This window comes from Acomys russatus, chromosome 17 (genome assembly GCF_903995435.1).
Source record: "Acomys russatus chromosome 17, mAcoRus1.1, whole genome shotgun sequence".
NCBI classification, from domain to species: domain Eukaryota; kingdom Metazoa; phylum Chordata; class Mammalia; order Rodentia; family Muridae; genus Acomys; species Acomys russatus.
This window is the reverse complement of record NC_067153.1, coordinates 383936-400903: the sequence shown is the minus strand read 5'-3', so window position 1 is coordinate 400903 and position 16968 is coordinate 383936. Positions and strand designations below refer to the sequence as shown.

Here is a 16968-nt window from a genome sequence, read left to right as displayed (position 1 = left end):
GAGTCTCCCTCATATCTAGAACAAAACCTTCCCCACAGCCTTACCTTGGAGAGCTCATGACCTCACTTTATACAACACCTCTAATCACCACTCAGGAGACAAAAGCAGGCAAATCTCTAATTGGAGGCCAGTGTGATCTATAGAGTGATTTCCAGGACAGTCAGGGCTACAAAGAAAAACTCTGTCTCAAAAACCACATACAGACAAACAAGGTGGAAGGCTGATGAAGAATGATGTTATATTCTTTACTCTATACATAAATGCACACACGCATGCCTATGTACCACATACACAAGCAAATCTCTTATAAACATGCATGTATACACCAGAACACATAAAATAATCTGCAGACAGCCTCATGGAATCATATGGCCGTATACATGGTAAGTGCTAAGAGGACTTTTCCATTCAGAAAGGTGTGCTAGGGTCATAAAGAGTTCTTGCACCACTTCTGATACATTTCCTTTAAGGTCATAAAGGCAATGAGTCTAATACAACAGATAGGAGTCCAGGAACTACCTGCCAATTTTCTTTAGCTATTTCTTGATTCTAGTCACCTAGACAAGTAGAAAATCTACTGCAAGCTATGGGAAGGTTACTTGGTTGCCCGGTAACAAGCGTGTTTCCAACACAGCTCCAGGACCTAAGTGTGTCCTGACACCTCTAGGCCTCAAAAATACTAGCTAGCTATTCAGTGTCTGAACTCCTCCTGGCTTTCAGTATCCTGGCTATGACACAGACATTGCTGCACAGAGAGACATGCCTGCTGATCACAAGGAAGCCTGAGTTCCATAACTGTATAATCTAAGAGGCATGTTTACACACATTTCCAGCTATTCACATATAGTAAAGTTGGAAAACACATTAACACTTTCAAAAAAATCTAAACCAACACACTTAAGCAATAAGCTGAAACAGAAGCAATAAACGCAAAAGTTAGATAAGAACAGTGCTTTCAAAGGAGTGGAAACAAATGACTTTAAAAGATAGGCCATGAGCACTTCACAGAAAGCCACCATGCAGTTGTACTCATCTTCCTGATGACCTCCTGGAAACAACACCACTTTCTTCCTAGATGCATAGCCCTAGCTCGGTGTTTTTTTTCATTATAAAAAGGAACTCTTCTTGACCAAACTTTTTAGCCAGATAAAACAAATGAGAAGGTCCCAACAGCTTTAAAAGAACGGTTTCCTTGATAGAGAAACCAGGAAGAGATTTTAAATCTGTTTGCGGCTATTGTGAAACGTAGTGTTCCTTTTGACAGCACAGGTTAAAACTGACATGATGCAGACCAGATTAGCACAGCTCCTGTGCAAAGACGATATGCAAATTCACGAACCATTCTACATTTTGCCTAGTTCTTACAAAAGTCTTTTGACCAAAAGAAAAGATAGGACTTTGATCCAGCACAGACTACATGAACAAACTGCAATGTGACATTGACGACAGCAGTATGAGCCCCGAGTCCGAAGGACCTGCCTCTCATGGGATGAAGTGATAGCCACATGGGCTGGGCTACACAGAAGTGAATAGTTTTTGGAAAACAATCATCATCAAAGAAACATCTTATTGAGTAGATGCCAATCACTACAGACACTCACTAGTCAGCGCATGGAGAATAAGAAACTGGAGACTGCTGAGCCTCAAATGGGATTGCTATATCATAATTTTCTTCCTGAGGATCAGAGATCACTGTGGAAAAGACAGGAGCCTTTAAGAATCAGAGGATGCCGAGAACTACTGAGAAATTGTTTTCCACATGGAGCTGTTACGCACAGGAGCTGTGGTTGCACACACACACACACACACACACACACACACACACACAGACACACGAGACTAAAGATTGAACCAGTCAAAGCTCCCACATGAAAGTCAAAGGGACCCAAGGACTCCCTATAACTTAGGAGTTATTAACAAGTAAGGGCTAGTGGGAAGAAGAATCAGTTTTCTTAGGGATGTGTCCCCTAACAAGTTGTCCAATGTTCCATCAAATGACCTCATCCATATGCATCCTGGTAGCACTGAACAGGCTCAGCGAGTAAAAAACGAAAGGGGCACATGAAGCTAGGGGGGAGAAGTGGCTGGGGATTATGGGAGAAGTTGAAGGAGAGGGAGTAGGTAGTCGAGTTGATCAAAACATAATATATATATATATATATATATGAACTTTTCAATAAATAAATAAAAACAGATTAACAGAGTGAGGGGAGGAGGAGTGGGTGCAACCCTGTTTGCTAAGTTGTAGTTTATGAGTATTTTATCTGAAGATCACATTCATAGTCTTATGAAATGAGTGGAACAGTAAAACCATGGAAAGTGATATTTTTTTCCAGCATACTGACACATTGGGCAAAGGCTGCAAAACTCTAAAAGGCCACTCAAATTCCTGGGAGTCTGCCTGCACCTTTCTGATCCGCCTCCACCAGAACTTAGATCTGTCTAAGAAAACATCTTGACATTCTGTTCACAGGATCACATAATTCTATTGCTAAGGGGTTGTAGAGGATGAAGTGGGTAAAAAAAGAGGCTACAAATGGTGAAATTAACTGCTTTATTGAAAATATTTAAAAATCGCATTCAAGAAAGTGGTAAAAGCAGCATATTTCACTACTTTTTACCCCAAAGGATGAGGACATATAACAATTAAAAGTAGTGGTTGGAATGCGTGTTCCTAAATACCAATTCATTACAAAAGTAAATCTTTATAAGTCATATCCATCTTACCATCCCAGTATCTCAAAGAATTCCTTCTCCAACTTAATCCAAGACTAATGGAAGCCACACGAAAGGTTTACTTCAGTGTTGATCTAGCTCTCACTGGTTAAACACAATGATGCAAAAGTCAGGCACTGTCTACATATCCCACTCTCCAGAATCTTCAGTTTGTCCAAAGTAAAAGACCGCCACATTCCTATACATGTCTTCAGTGAGGCAGCTTTTGGCTGAGTATGTATAAAAATGGTGACCTAGATCTGCAATTCTAACAGTGGAGAAACTGAGGTAGAAGAGTCGCAAGTTAAATGCCAGGTTTACACAATGAAAACCTGTCAAAACAACAACAACAACAACAACAACACCCAAATGGTATTATTTATCTATTTTTAAATGAAAGCTCCTTAGTCACTTTTACCTTAATTGTCCAGAAAACACAATTGGTATAGAATCAATTGGTATGAAAATAGAACTGGTGTAGATCAGCATGCAGTGTGAGTAGTGAGGTCATAGTAGACATGTGTGAAATACCAAATAAAGGTGTGTTTATTCCCAACAGCCTGAAGGTTGGAGAGCAATCCCTCACCATTGTCCCCAGTTGTGACTGGAGATCCCTAACTCTCCCCAGTACTCTGGGGCAAGCACATGTTTCTGAGCCCCCTTCTTGCAGCTTACTCTTGTGTGCTGTTGCCTGTACAAGACTGACTTGCCTCTGCCCCTCCTTACTTTGGTGGCTGAGTGAGTGCAGCTGCCTGGACAACCTCTCTGGCATGCACACCATCCACTCCTCACCTAAGTGCCTTTCTCCTGCCTGGATTCCCCTGTCCCACTGGCTGTGGCCACAGTTTCTTTAAGTGGTCACATTGTAGGGCAGCCCCCGTGGAAACCCATTTGGAACTGTTCAAGCTCAGACCAAAGAATGATGTTTTTAAAACACATTGTTCTTTTAGATCCTGTACAAAAGCAGCTTAATCAATCGTGCTGGAGTGGGTGGGGACCCTGTAAAATGCTGTTGTTCTAAAAGCCTTAATATTGATTATTTCCCCATTGACAGCTTTTAAGAAAACAAGTAAATGCTAAAAACCATAATCAATTCTTTTAGACTTCACTAACACGAAACACATATATGCACATATATAGTTAGAATTAGATAAAAAACATAGTACATATGATAGACACATCTGATATGCTGCCTATTATTCAAGGAGGACAGAGTGTTGTTTTTTTCTTTATAAAGTCACTTGACTAAGCCTCAATAGTTATTAAATACTGATTAAAACTTGGATACTCATAATAGTTAGTGGACAAGAGAGGCTTAAAAGTTGAATGGAAATTCACCTTCATTCAAGATCTGGCATTTCAAATTCTCAATTTGCAAGATAATATACTATTTTCTCTGTGCCTACTTGTATAGAAAACTATCAATTCGAGGCCTGTATTTATAGACAGTTATAATTTCAAATGGTTACACCCTGACTGAACTTCCACATACTAGAATATGCTAAGTTTTTTCACAGGAATTATGATAGATATATTATTCTGTCAAGTTCACTGTTTTATATGATGTCTCCTAGAAACTTGAGCATTTCAAAATGCAGGAGGTCAATATTTACAGTTTTAATGTATAGTTAGAGCAATTTGGTGTTTGCATATAAAATCATACTTTAAAAAATCATCACCAATGTTAACAACCAATTTCCAGACTAGACACTAAGAAGGAAAAAGCACAATTTAACAAAATGTTTGCTATTGGCACTTTTGTTTCAAAGGGGAAAACTGAGAATTTATGAAAATGGCACAATAAAATGAACATAAAATTGAAATCTAAATGGAGTAACATCCCACAACACTGTGTGTCAGTGTGACACCCACTGTGGGAATGAAATTAGATCTGACCACATCCAAAGAGCTGGCAAAAAGAAAATAAAAACTTAACTGCTATTTGCTTTGCTCCCAAATAACAGTAATTTCAATTTCAAGGAGCTAGCTACAATTTCTGTGGCTCATGTCCACTATTCGCTCCAGCTTCACATTCCTGGCATGCAGCAGCCACAGGAGTTTATAGAAGGGACGGGCTCAAATTTCTGTTTTGACATGAGAAGTTGAACTACGCATCTATCCTATCCCCTCAAATTATAGAAAGCCTTTGCTTTCTTGCCCAACTAAATTAGCAAAAATTGAGAGTTCTGTAAGACTCCTTAATACTAGCTGATCAAGGGCCCAGACTGTTTCCAAGCCAAGCATTCTGGGGTTGTTCACACGGGGGCATTTCACAGCTTCATCGGTCCAGGCAACCTTTTTATCCCCAGCAAGTCATTTTAAGCAACATTTTCCCCCCAGCAAACAAATCTCCGGGCTTCATCTCCTCTATTGTGAAGTAATGATGACACAAAAGAGCTAAAGCTTAGAGAAGCCAGAATCAGCTTGCTCAACTAATTCCAGCCCCATCCTCCAGCTGGAATGCTTTTATGTGAATCAGGGCTAGCCAGTGAAAGTTTCTGCAGTGAAGGAAATTTCTACATGTATGTTGTTCAAAACAGTAGCTATGGACAGCTATGGAGCAGGGGGGAAGGTAGCCAAAACAACTGAGATACTCTGTTTCTTATTTACTTTAATAAATTTATGTTCTACTAGCCACAGTGTCTGGAGGCTACTGTTACTGATTAATGCACATCTAGGGAGACCTAAGATGATGGTTAAAAGCCTGGGCCCTCAAAAGCCATTTACATTGCCAGGCTAAGCTTTTCCTACTTGGATAAGCTGCTTAACTGTATATTTGCAGTAGTCAGTGCCTAACAACTTATTTGTCATGTCTATCCCAATTTATCTAACCAGGTCATTTAACAACTATTGATTCAACAACTTTTATATACGGAAACATTATATTATTTGTTTAAAATTACAACAGCAAGGGCCAGTGATACAGTTCCATGTATAAAGGTGCCTGCTGCCAAGACTGAGGAGTTGAGTCAGATCTCCAGGACCCATGTGGTGGAGGAGAAAATAGACACCCACAGTTTGCTTTCTAACCTTCACACACGGACTACTACACACACATTTTAAAATGTACAACAGTAATATATGTGAATAGACAAAGCAGCAAGGTGGTGCATCAGGACACTGGAATATTACTCAGCCATAAACACAAGTGAGCTATTGAGAAACATGGAAAATCATGACTTGCATCTTTGCTTAATCAAACAAGCCAATATGAAAAAGCTAGGTATCATATGGATCCCATTTCAAGATATTTTGAAAAAGGCACAACTATAGAGACATAAAAACATCAGTAGCTACCAGGGAATTGGCATTAAAAAAGAGAGGGCAATAAATAGGTACAGTATATTGGATTTTAGGACACTGAAATATCCCCACATTATCCTGTAACAGTGGACACATGACACACAAAGTTATCAAAACTCACAGAATACTGCAATGTGAATAATCACCTTAACATCAATTCTGAATTATAGTTAATAATAATGTCTCAATACTGGTTCATTGATCGGAAAAAAATGTACCTTACTAATATAAGCTGTATTAGTATATAAAATGGGGGATGGAAGGTGTGATGGTCAACTAACACAGTTCTGAAATATCTGGGAAGAGAGAATCAATGAGGTGTTGTCTATACTGAGCTTTCTGAGCAGTGGAGATGTCTGTCCAGGAAGTTCTTGACTGAGTTAGATGCGGATAGCACCATTTCCTAGGCAGGGTGTCCTGAACTGTATGAGTGAAGAAACTGACCTGAGCTCAAGCAAGCAAGCAAGCAAGCAAATGGACACGCATCCATTTCTCTCTGCTCCTGACTAGCGGATACAATGTGAATGCTGTTTTAAGTTCTTATCTTGGCTTCCCTGTGATGTTGGACTGTAACCTGGAATTATGACCCCAAATAAACTTTTTCCTCCCCAAATTTATTTTTGTTAGGACATTTTATCACAAAGACAGAAATTAACGTAATCAGAAGGTATGTAAAATATTATGTATGTATTATATTAATCTAATGCTACCAAAATTTATGACTATTAATTATCACAAAGCCAAATTCCTTGAGAACTCCTTAGGCCTCCCACATATTCAGAGTTATGGCCTGGATTATGGTCACTACTACAGTAACAAGGTGTTTTCTTAGTAAATCAGTGCAGAAGGGATGCTTCCTGGTCAGCAATAATTTGGAAGCCCAGTTGGCTCACCCTCATGGTACCAGACTCAACTGGCACCAGCACCTAGATGCATACTTTCAGATTTCTGCATTCCATCAAGTGGCTTATTCATAAAGATGGTGTTTTCTATTCACTGTTATTAAATTCTTCTACAGCCATGCTGGTACCTCAAGAGTCAAGGAAACTGCCATTAATAGACAGGAGAGTGTGGCTTGGATTATAAATATGGGCCATTTGCCTATATATTGTATACAACTGGTTGCCACTGACACATCCATTCAGCCACCACAACTGCGTGAACAGTTTTTGATATATTAACTGAATTTCAGAACATAAAATATCCATTAGATTACTTTGAAAAAAACACTAGGAAGGACATTTTTGGGTCAACTGGCAAATATGATAGTGGGCTGGATATTAGACAATATTACTGAAGCATTAACTTTCTTAGGTGAGATTATTCTTATTATTCTTCTGCTGAAGTCTTTGGGAGAGTAGTAACCTCTCACTTCTTACGGGTGAAACTACCAAAAGACAGACAGACAGACAGACAGACAGACAGACAGACAGACATACATAATGATAATGTACCACCAATTACTGAATTTAGATATAGGATATTATCCTATTATTTTAACTTATTTTTGGGAATTTACAACTAAAAACGAGGTAGGGGATGATGATTCCAGTTGAAAAATTTTTCACTACTTTCATATGAGTTACAAGAACAAGTTGAATTTCATTGAGAATCATGCCAACTTGCAGGTGGTTGGAACTTAAGATGTATGTGAAAGGTGGAGTGGCTATCAGATTGTCTTGGAGAAAAGGTGCCTGTCAATGGATCATCTCGTCCTAAATGGAAGAGGATTTCTTAAGAACAGAAAGGGAAATATTACAATTTGGGTGTGGTCTGACCCAAAGGTTCATGAGATTGTGTAAAGGGTGGTAGCACCTGAGTTTTGTTGTGTTGCTGTTCTTAACTATTAGATGTATTTACTGTATTTTCTGGTGTATAAGACAACACCCAACTTTAACTTTTCCAGTTAAAATATAGTTTGGAATATACTCGCCATATAAGACTACCCCTCTTCCAACACACACCCTGTGCAGCAGACATGGCTGCAAACTCTGTATTTTATATATTAAATACTTATTTTGTGTGAGGCTGGGGCACATACGTGCCACAGCATTAAACTTGAGGGAGTTGGTTCTCTCCTTCCACCATGTGGTCTTGGAGATCAAGTTCCTGTTATGAGACTTGCAGCAAGCACTTACAGGTCTAGGAGGACCTTTGAGAGGTGAGCCAAGTAGGATCTTTAGGTCACTGTAAAAGCTTCCTTCCAATGGGATTAAAGTGGCCCTTGTGGAGGCCTTGGACACTTTCTTGAAAAGCAAATTGTTATAAAAGCAATGTGCGTCTTCCAGCTTTCCGTTTGGTGATAGAACGCCTCCTGGATACATGATCCTTCAATCAGTGTGATGCCTTCTACCATGGGTCCTTACCAGAGCTGAGCTGCTGACAGCACCACACTTTTGAACTTCTTTTTTTTCCTTTTTTTATTATTAATTTCTTCAAATTACATCTCAGTTGTTAGCCCATCCCTTGTATTCTCCCATTCCTCCCTTGCTCCCGCTTCCCTCCCATTCCCCTCTCCTATGTCTGTGACTGAGGGAGACCTCCTCCCCCTGTATATGCTCATAGGCTACTGAGTCTCTTCTTGATGACCTATTATCCTTCCTCTGAGTGCCACCAGGCATCTCCATCCAAGGGACATGGTCAAATATGGGGCACCAGAGTTTGTGTGAAAGTCAGATCTCCTTCTCCACTTAACGGTGGAGAACGTCCTGTCCATTGGCTAGTCTGGGTAGGGGTTCGAAGTTTACTGCCTATATTTTCCTGGAAAGCTATTTGGTGCTTTCTCAGAAAAATGGGAATAGGGCTTCCTCAAGACCCAGCTATCCCACTCCTTGGAATATACCCAGAAGATGCACTACCACACAACAGGGACATATGCTCAACCATGTTCATAGCTGCCTTATTCATAATAGCCAGAACATGGAAACAGCCTAAGTGTCCCTCAGTAGAAGAATGGATAAAGAAACTGTGGTACATATACACTATGGAATACTACTCAGCTATTAAAAACAAGGAATTTCCGAAATTTGTGGACAAATGGATTGAACTAGAAATTATCATAATGAGTGAGTTCACCCAGAAGCAAAAAGAGTTAAATGGTATATACTCACTTATATCGAGACACTAGCCCAAGGGGTACGTCCCCATGGAAAACTTTACCTATCAGGAAAGTGGGTCAGAGGGGAGGACATCCTATTGAGACTTTAGGTGTGAGAAGCCTGGGAGAATGAGGAAATAGAAGGATCCAGAGGGCCCTGGAAAACTACAGGCGGGTCTGGGCCCTGGGGTCCTCCTCAAACTATGACTTTTGAACTTCTTAAACTGTGAGTTAAGTGAACTTCTGTTTTTAAAATAACATTAGCCTGTGTTGGGGATGTCTTTATAGCAACAACAACAACAAAAAAGAACCAATAAAGAAGAAAGATTAAAGGTAGAGGTGTCTTCGAAGTGGAGAAAATAAAATCAATCAAGGTAGAAAACTTGCTTATCAGAATTGCATGTGCAACCAATCATTTGGTGCCTTTTTATTGGACAAATATTATCAGACTCACAGAACAGAACCCATTTTATATGTATGTAGCTATGATGGAACTCCTGTTTTTGTTCAAAGGCTAAAATAATAGCCTTGAAGGTTTGATTTTTTTTTTAAAGAAAAGAATGTACAAGCTGCAAATGACTCAGATATTATCACCAGGAAAAGAAAATCTTCACCTTCTCAAAACAGTGACCATGAGAAGTTATTACATGGTTGTCAAGAAAGCAGAATTCAGTGCAGGTGCAGCCCAGTGACAGAATGCATCCTTAGCATACACAATACTCCAGGGTCAACTATCAGCAGAAAAAAGGGGGAAACAACAAGAAAACATAATTCAAATCTTCTATCCAACCTCACCAAACCCACCCAATTAGCTAAGAAATGAGTGATAGCATCACTATCTAAATTATTCATGAATTACATATTAAAAAGACAAGCTGAAGTTTAAACTTTACACTTTAGATTTGTGTATTTTTATTATACTTCAGTAAAAATCTGTCTAAAATAAATAGTAAAGAAAATAAAGTTGGCCTTAGAAAATGAAACTTATTCCCTAAGTTAAGAAATTCTATTTTTATAATTTTATTTGTGTATGTGTGTATCTAAGTTGTGAAGTGTATTTATAGGTGTAAATGCACATGCTGTGTGTCACATGTGTATGGAGGCCGAAAGTCAACCATGGATGAGTGTCAACTTTTAGGAGCTGTCCACCCTTGATTTTCTGATTCTATTTCTGGGACCTGAGACTCACTGATTAAGTTAGACTGGCTGGCTGGCTGGCAATGGAGGAAGGTATTTCCTGTCTCTGTCTTCCCAGTGCCTAGATTACAAATACATACCACCATACTTGGATTTTTACATAAGTGCTGTGGAGAAACACACGTTCTTGTGCTTGCCTGTCACATTTTATAGAGTGAGCTACCTCCGCAGTCCCCAAACATTTCTAAATCATGTTTGTAACTGGATACATGTATACCCACACTGGGTGCATCTTGTGGCTTTTGTCCAGGCATAACTATACATGTGACAACTAATTCAGAAGCAGAGCCAGAAAGTCAAGGAACATTTAGGAGTCTTGCATCTAACAGAAGAAAAAAAAAATCTCTCCATTTCCACCTCATGCGCATAAGAAAGAAAATCTTGGCTTACTAATTGTTTGGAACATACATGTAATGTAATACATCTTTCTATAGTCTATATTTTTACGAAAGAATACTAACCAAAAAACAAAGACAGGTGTCATCTGTGTGTCTCATAAAACAAGGAGACTACACTGGAGCCTCAAAACCATCAGTAGGTAGCTGTGGGATGGTCATGGAGAGATGTGTAATCCTATCATGATGGAATAAGATCCCAAGAGTGGACAGACAGCAGAGGAGGCTTGGTTTTCAGCTGGTAGAGGTTTAATTCCCAGGGACCATGGGTAACAGACTCTTACCTGGCTGTCACTAGTGGGACAAACTGAGATGCTTTTGTGGAGTGTTCTTAGAAGGCAATTACAGTTTAAATGCAAAACAGGCACATCACAGCAAATTACTGTTGGACCAGAGGTTGTTGCAGCCACCTCAAATTCAGAAAACCACAAGAAAGCTTTTCTGTTGTGCATAGAGCAAGAAGTCTGTGGTGACAGTACTATCTTTTCTTTTTCCCATTGTGCTGGTGGCTCTGCTATTAACTCAAATGACCTATGTTGTGCCCTCTTCAAACTGGAACCCTACGCTAAAGATTCTGGCTGCCACTATGTACTTAAGCTAAGAGCCAAGCCATGTGTTTCTACTATATTCAGCTGAGGAATGGGGCAGGGGTACACACCAACAGGAGTTACTGGACTAAAACTTGGAAATAATACTTGACAAGGAATTATTTTCTCAGCTTAAATAGTTGGGTTCTTGAAGCCCTTCTGGCCACTTTCAAAAGAGATGTGGGAGAAAAGAAGCCAATCTGAACCTGCACTGAAACTCTGCAATTGAGTCTATCTATTAAATGAGAAAATAGTAACGATTGCCTCCAAGATTTCATGGACAGGCTAACGAGCTGAAGTGTGTGAAGTAGTTAATGCAAACTGCAAGAGGAAACTGTGCAAACCGTTCCTCCTATGTGTGAGGCTGTACCTGTCCTCTCGGGCAGGCGGGCAATGTGCAAAGAGACTGCTTGGAACTGAGCCAGGTGGTCAGAGGGATCCTGACATGAACTCAGCAGAACAATGCGACCAAGACTGAAAGCCAATGAAGACATGTCCTGTAGCTGTTTTCAAATACAACCCACAAAACAAAACAAAAGAAACAAACAAAAAATGCCCATCAAGATGCAGAGTGCTTTAAAGTTAGACATCATTCGAGTAATTTCTCATTGGCTTATGAGTGGCCCATTTGACGTGGACTTGGATGACACAACAGTGGTCCTACATAAAATATAGCCCATCATATGCATACTTGAGAAATCTTCTAGAAAGTATTTGATATGTTTCTAGACTGTGGCTTATATGCCAATAGTAACATAACATGAAAAAGACTAAATCTTTGCTGTTTTTAGCAAACTAATTTTCACAGCACCTGGAATATGAGGCCATTCCCAGGAATTCCAGTGGAGCCCAGAGTATCCATGGAACCTGAAAATTCAATATTGACTCAAGTAACTTGCAGTCATCTCTCCACTTCCCAGAACCAGAGGTGACACTTGAACACTATGACAGTGAGGTTCACATATAACAGAGCACATCTTAAAAAAAAAAAACCCGACTAGAACAAACGAGGGCCTGCTATCACTGCTAGACTCAATGATCCCCAGCAAAGCCAGAGATGTTTCAAAGGCAAGAAAATATTTCCATGAAATGAAAGATGTCAAGGTATCAGAGCCAGAATGGATGGCCTTTAATAGGCCAAACAAACTCCAATTTTCCTGCCTCACCACACTCCCCTACTGAGAAAGTCAATCCTTTAATTTTCTTGTCCTATGCCAAGACCTTTCTGGAAAGAAAATTTTACCTGCACAATAATAAATGATGGTCCTGGAGACTTGAACAAGTCAGGATCCAAAGGTGCTAAAAAAGACTCTTATCTTCCCCTCTGGGCTGCAAGAACCACCATGCTAAGGCAGAGCTTGACCACAATGAAAAGATTCAAGGTAAAGCCTTCCAGGTTGTTATTATTTGTGACAGCGAGACTTTCTTCTATTCCGTGGCAGATCTATTATACAGTATTGCACTGATCAAGCCAGTAGGACAGAGGGCTGTCCGTGAGGCAACTACCAAGGAACACTTACACAGAAATCAGAGACGTCCACATGGTGTCTAGACAGATCAATTTGGAAACAGTTAGATCTCCAAACTACAAAGAGTATCAGATGAAACTGCCATTCTGTAGGCAATAAGTAACCATTTCGTGTGGTCTGAGCTACAGGCACACTTAAATTTTTAAAATTTCTCACAAATAATTTCTGTGTGCACATATAAATGTGTTTGTATCTCTCCTCTCTCTCTTTCTCTCTCCCCCGACCCCCGCCCCTCTCTGTGTGAGAGAGAGACAGAGACACACAGAGAGAACACACATGTGTACCACAACCTACATGTGACAATCCAGGGGATAGGAGGTGGTTCTCTCCTCTACTGTGGACTCTGCCATCAAATTCAAATGTCAGGCTTCCAAAGCATACACTCTCACTCTTACGCCAACCTGCCGGTCTGAAAATTTCGTTGGTTCTTTTGTTTGGTTTCTATTATTACATTTTATGGACAACAGTGGCACACAAACTTCACCATCCTACTCCCTGCAACCAGATCCATTCCACATCCCCATACATCCCCAGCGTCTTGCCTGGCCTTTCCTCCACGCAATCTCTTCCTTCGAGCTTCTTACACTGTACAGGTCTAAAGTGTGAACCCCTGTCCAAAGCACCCTCCTACTGCTCTCTAACCCAGAACGGCCTCACAGGAACACAACCTGAATCATCTATATTTTCAATTTTCTAATGGTAAAACATATTTATAAAAAACATATAGTTCACAGGGGAAGCTCTTAAAGCTGTGGTGATACAGACATAATGTCATTTAAACCAGTTATCGGTACACAGTTTAGGGACATCTCACCTTGTCATCTGTGTAACCATCAGTACCTTTATCTCCTGGCCCTTCTTGTCACCTTAAACTGAATCGACACTGTATTCACTTAGCAGTAACTCACACTGTCCTTTCCTCAGGCCCTGTAGTTGCTATTCTACACAGTATCTCTCTGAATCTGATTGTAGCAGGTGATTCATAAGTGCAGTAACACTTACCTTTTTTGTCTAGCTTGCTTGACTTTACATTCATTTAACACAGATTGAATGTATGTTTCTAAAATACTTGGGATAAGAAGTGCTCCAAATTTTAGAATGCTTTTTAAAAATTGATATATATGTGTATATATGTAATACATACATACCTATATATACCTACATATATATATGTGTGTGTATATATATATATATATATACATATATATATATATATATATATATCTTAGGGAGTCAAGTCTCAATGCTTTTAATAATTTTATACGTAAAACAGAAACTTTAAAGTGCTGAATTTTACATCATCAGCACCATAACAACTAAAACTCATTGAGATTTTGATGTCTTTCAGATTTTAAGGCTAGGAATACTCAAGTTATAATGTACTCTATTTAATCTAAAATATGAAGTATTCTTTACAATATACCCAGTATACAGGGTTTGTTTCCTTAGTCTAGGAGTTGAGCCCAGGAGCTCATACATGTTAGGCACTCTACCACTTATTATATCCCCAACTATATAAAAATTACTGAAAATATTTTCTATATTTTTTCCATGCTAAAGTCTTCATATTCCAGTATGTGCTTAGTGCTTATAGCATTTTCTAGTCTGGCTTAGCCACTTATCAAGAGCTCAAAGGACATACCATGAGTGCTCTCAGAATGGCAAGTTGTAGCATCTTTCAGCCCCATGAATGTACTAAGGATAATTACTACTAGGACTTCTGAGGGAAAGAAGAAAAGACCCCCTGGCTTCAATGCAGACACTTAAGTAATGAGGCTCAGGGTTCATACAGCTTTTTAAATATAAAACAAACAAGATTAAGGCAGATATTTTAAGTTCATTGATACTAAAAATGCAAGAACATGTTTTATCACCACACACTAAGTAAAGAACCAGAAATTTAGCGTGAATAAAGAAGGCATAGAGGTAAATATAGAACTTCCTTGTGAACCAGACCTAGCCGGGAGTGACAGCAGCAATGTGTAGAGTTTTCTCTTCTAAAAATAATGATATACTACTAACTACCTTCTAGGATAGTTACAGGAATCACAGGCAAACAAGATGTTGAATAGGGCGGGTGAGCACTGGATGGTGAATAGACATGACCTCCACTCCACTTCTCATGAAACCAGAAAAAAAAGTAGTTCATGGAAACATATCCAAGGCAAGGAAATTACTCCTGTGAATTTTTCATCAGCTTAAAGAAGGCTGGAGATGGCAATGCTTAAAACCTAAAAGAAAATACCGCGTTCTTTTCAGACCACAGGTAATTGGTGATTCACCCCTATCTTTTTGTTACCAAAATTCTTGATTTGGGATCTTGATTACATTTGGATAAAAACTATTATATTCTTGAGAGCTTATTGATAAAGTGTCACATGTGAGCTTTGGAAAATATGGGTAACATCTGAACATATGCATACAAACATGTCCACAGAAACACGCTTTTCCCTAAACAGAAATGCTTAAAATGATGAAAAAAAGTTTTTGAGAATTTAAAAATTAAATTTAAAAAATAGACTTGTTTCCAAAAACACTAGCAAAAATTTTTGGTAGTATGTATGCTTGTTATTCATATATTACTAAATTTCAGTAAGCATGGGAGTTATTAGGAGCATACACACACACACGCACATGCACACGCACACATACTCACTCAAAATCTACTGTGGTTCACATTTCATCATTTTCCCTTAAGGACTACTAAGGGAATCTGCTTCTGTTACAGATGTAACTTCCAATGCCATGGAGCTACAAGATTGTAGTTCCTTGGAAACAGAAGGAACTACCAAGAAGTTGACACAGCCTCACAAAACTATCTCTTGAAACCAAATCAAAGATTGGAAGCTGGGAGTTAACTAGCATTTGTTGGTCTGTAATGCCAGGGTGTAGCCATATGGAGCCAACAACTAAATAAGGCAAATATCCTCCCCTAATATACAAAGAGACACAGAAATATAGCCCTCCAGTCAACAGCACATCTGTAGACATAGGGTCTATGGGCAAGCACAGAATTGGAGTTGACGTGTATTTAAATTCACCCACTTGTCCACAAATTTCAGAAATTCCTTTTTTTTTAATAGCTGAGTAGTATTCCATAGTGTAAATGCATCACAGTTTCTTTATCCATTCTTCTACTGAGTGACACTTAGGTTGTTTCCATGTTCTGGCTATTATGAATATGGCCGCTATGAACATGGTTGAGCTTATGTTCCTGACTTCTGCTGGAGCTTCTTCTGGGTATATTCCAAGGAGTGGAATAGCTGGGTCTTGAGGAAGCCCTATTCCCAGTTTTCTGAAATAGCACCAGATAGATTTCCAAAGTGGTTGTACTAGTTTGCATTCCCACCAGCAATGAAGGAGTGTTCTTCTTTCTCCACATCTTTGCCAGCATGTGGTGTCACTTGATGGGGAGGCCTGGTGGCACTCAGAGGAAGGATAGCAGGCTACCAAGAAGAGACTTGATACCGTATGAGCATATACAGGGGGAGGAGGTCCTCCTCAGTCACAGTCATAGGGGAGGGGAGTAAGGGGAAAATGGGAGGGAGGGAAGAATAGGAGGATACAGGGATGGGATAACAATTGAGATGTAATATGAATGAATTAATAAAAAAGGAAAAAAAAATAAAATAAATTCACCCACTTCCAGTGCAGTCTGCTGCAGGGCTCTGAGTAATCCATGGCCCCAGTGTCAGATTTCTACCCCTGCAAAAGAGCCTGACATAATCACCTCTAAAAGAGAAAAGGATTTTTTTTTTCTCATAGCTTTAGGAGTTTCAACTTGTGTTCAGTTTGGCTGCATTGCTGACTAGGACCCCTGGTGAAACAGCTGACTAGGGCAGGAGTTAGAGCAAGCTGCTACCTCACAGAGGCTGGGAAGAAAAGAGACAAGAGCAGTTGTACCCCTTGTCTAAAAACTCCTTCAAAGATGCTGTCTTGGTGACTTGTTTCCACAGAGACACCACTTAATGTCTCTCCATCAGTTATCAGCACTGCTAAGCTGGGGCCAACACACGGGCTTTTCAGGATCATTTCAGTAATGGCATTCTTGTGAATTACATGAACCTTTAACCAAGATGTACTAGATAGGAACTATAGACCTTCCACACAAGCCCTAAAAATGCTTTGAAGATTAGTTGGTTCTC

The 16968-nt window shown here is 39.5% G+C and overlaps 1 protein-coding gene and 1 non-coding gene across 2 annotated transcripts in view; one reads left to right on the top strand and one right to left on the bottom strand.

The window, feature by feature from the left end:
* Nucleotides 1–16968, bottom strand: part of Sdc2 (syndecan 2) — a 92914-nt gene that overhangs the window by 21316 nt on the left and 54630 nt on the right. The window lies entirely within an intron of this gene.
* LOC127201942 (U6 spliceosomal RNA) lies at nucleotides 1251–1353 on the top strand. The gene has a single exon (XR_007832276.1). It is a non-coding gene; the product is annotated as a U6 spliceosomal RNA (small nuclear RNA).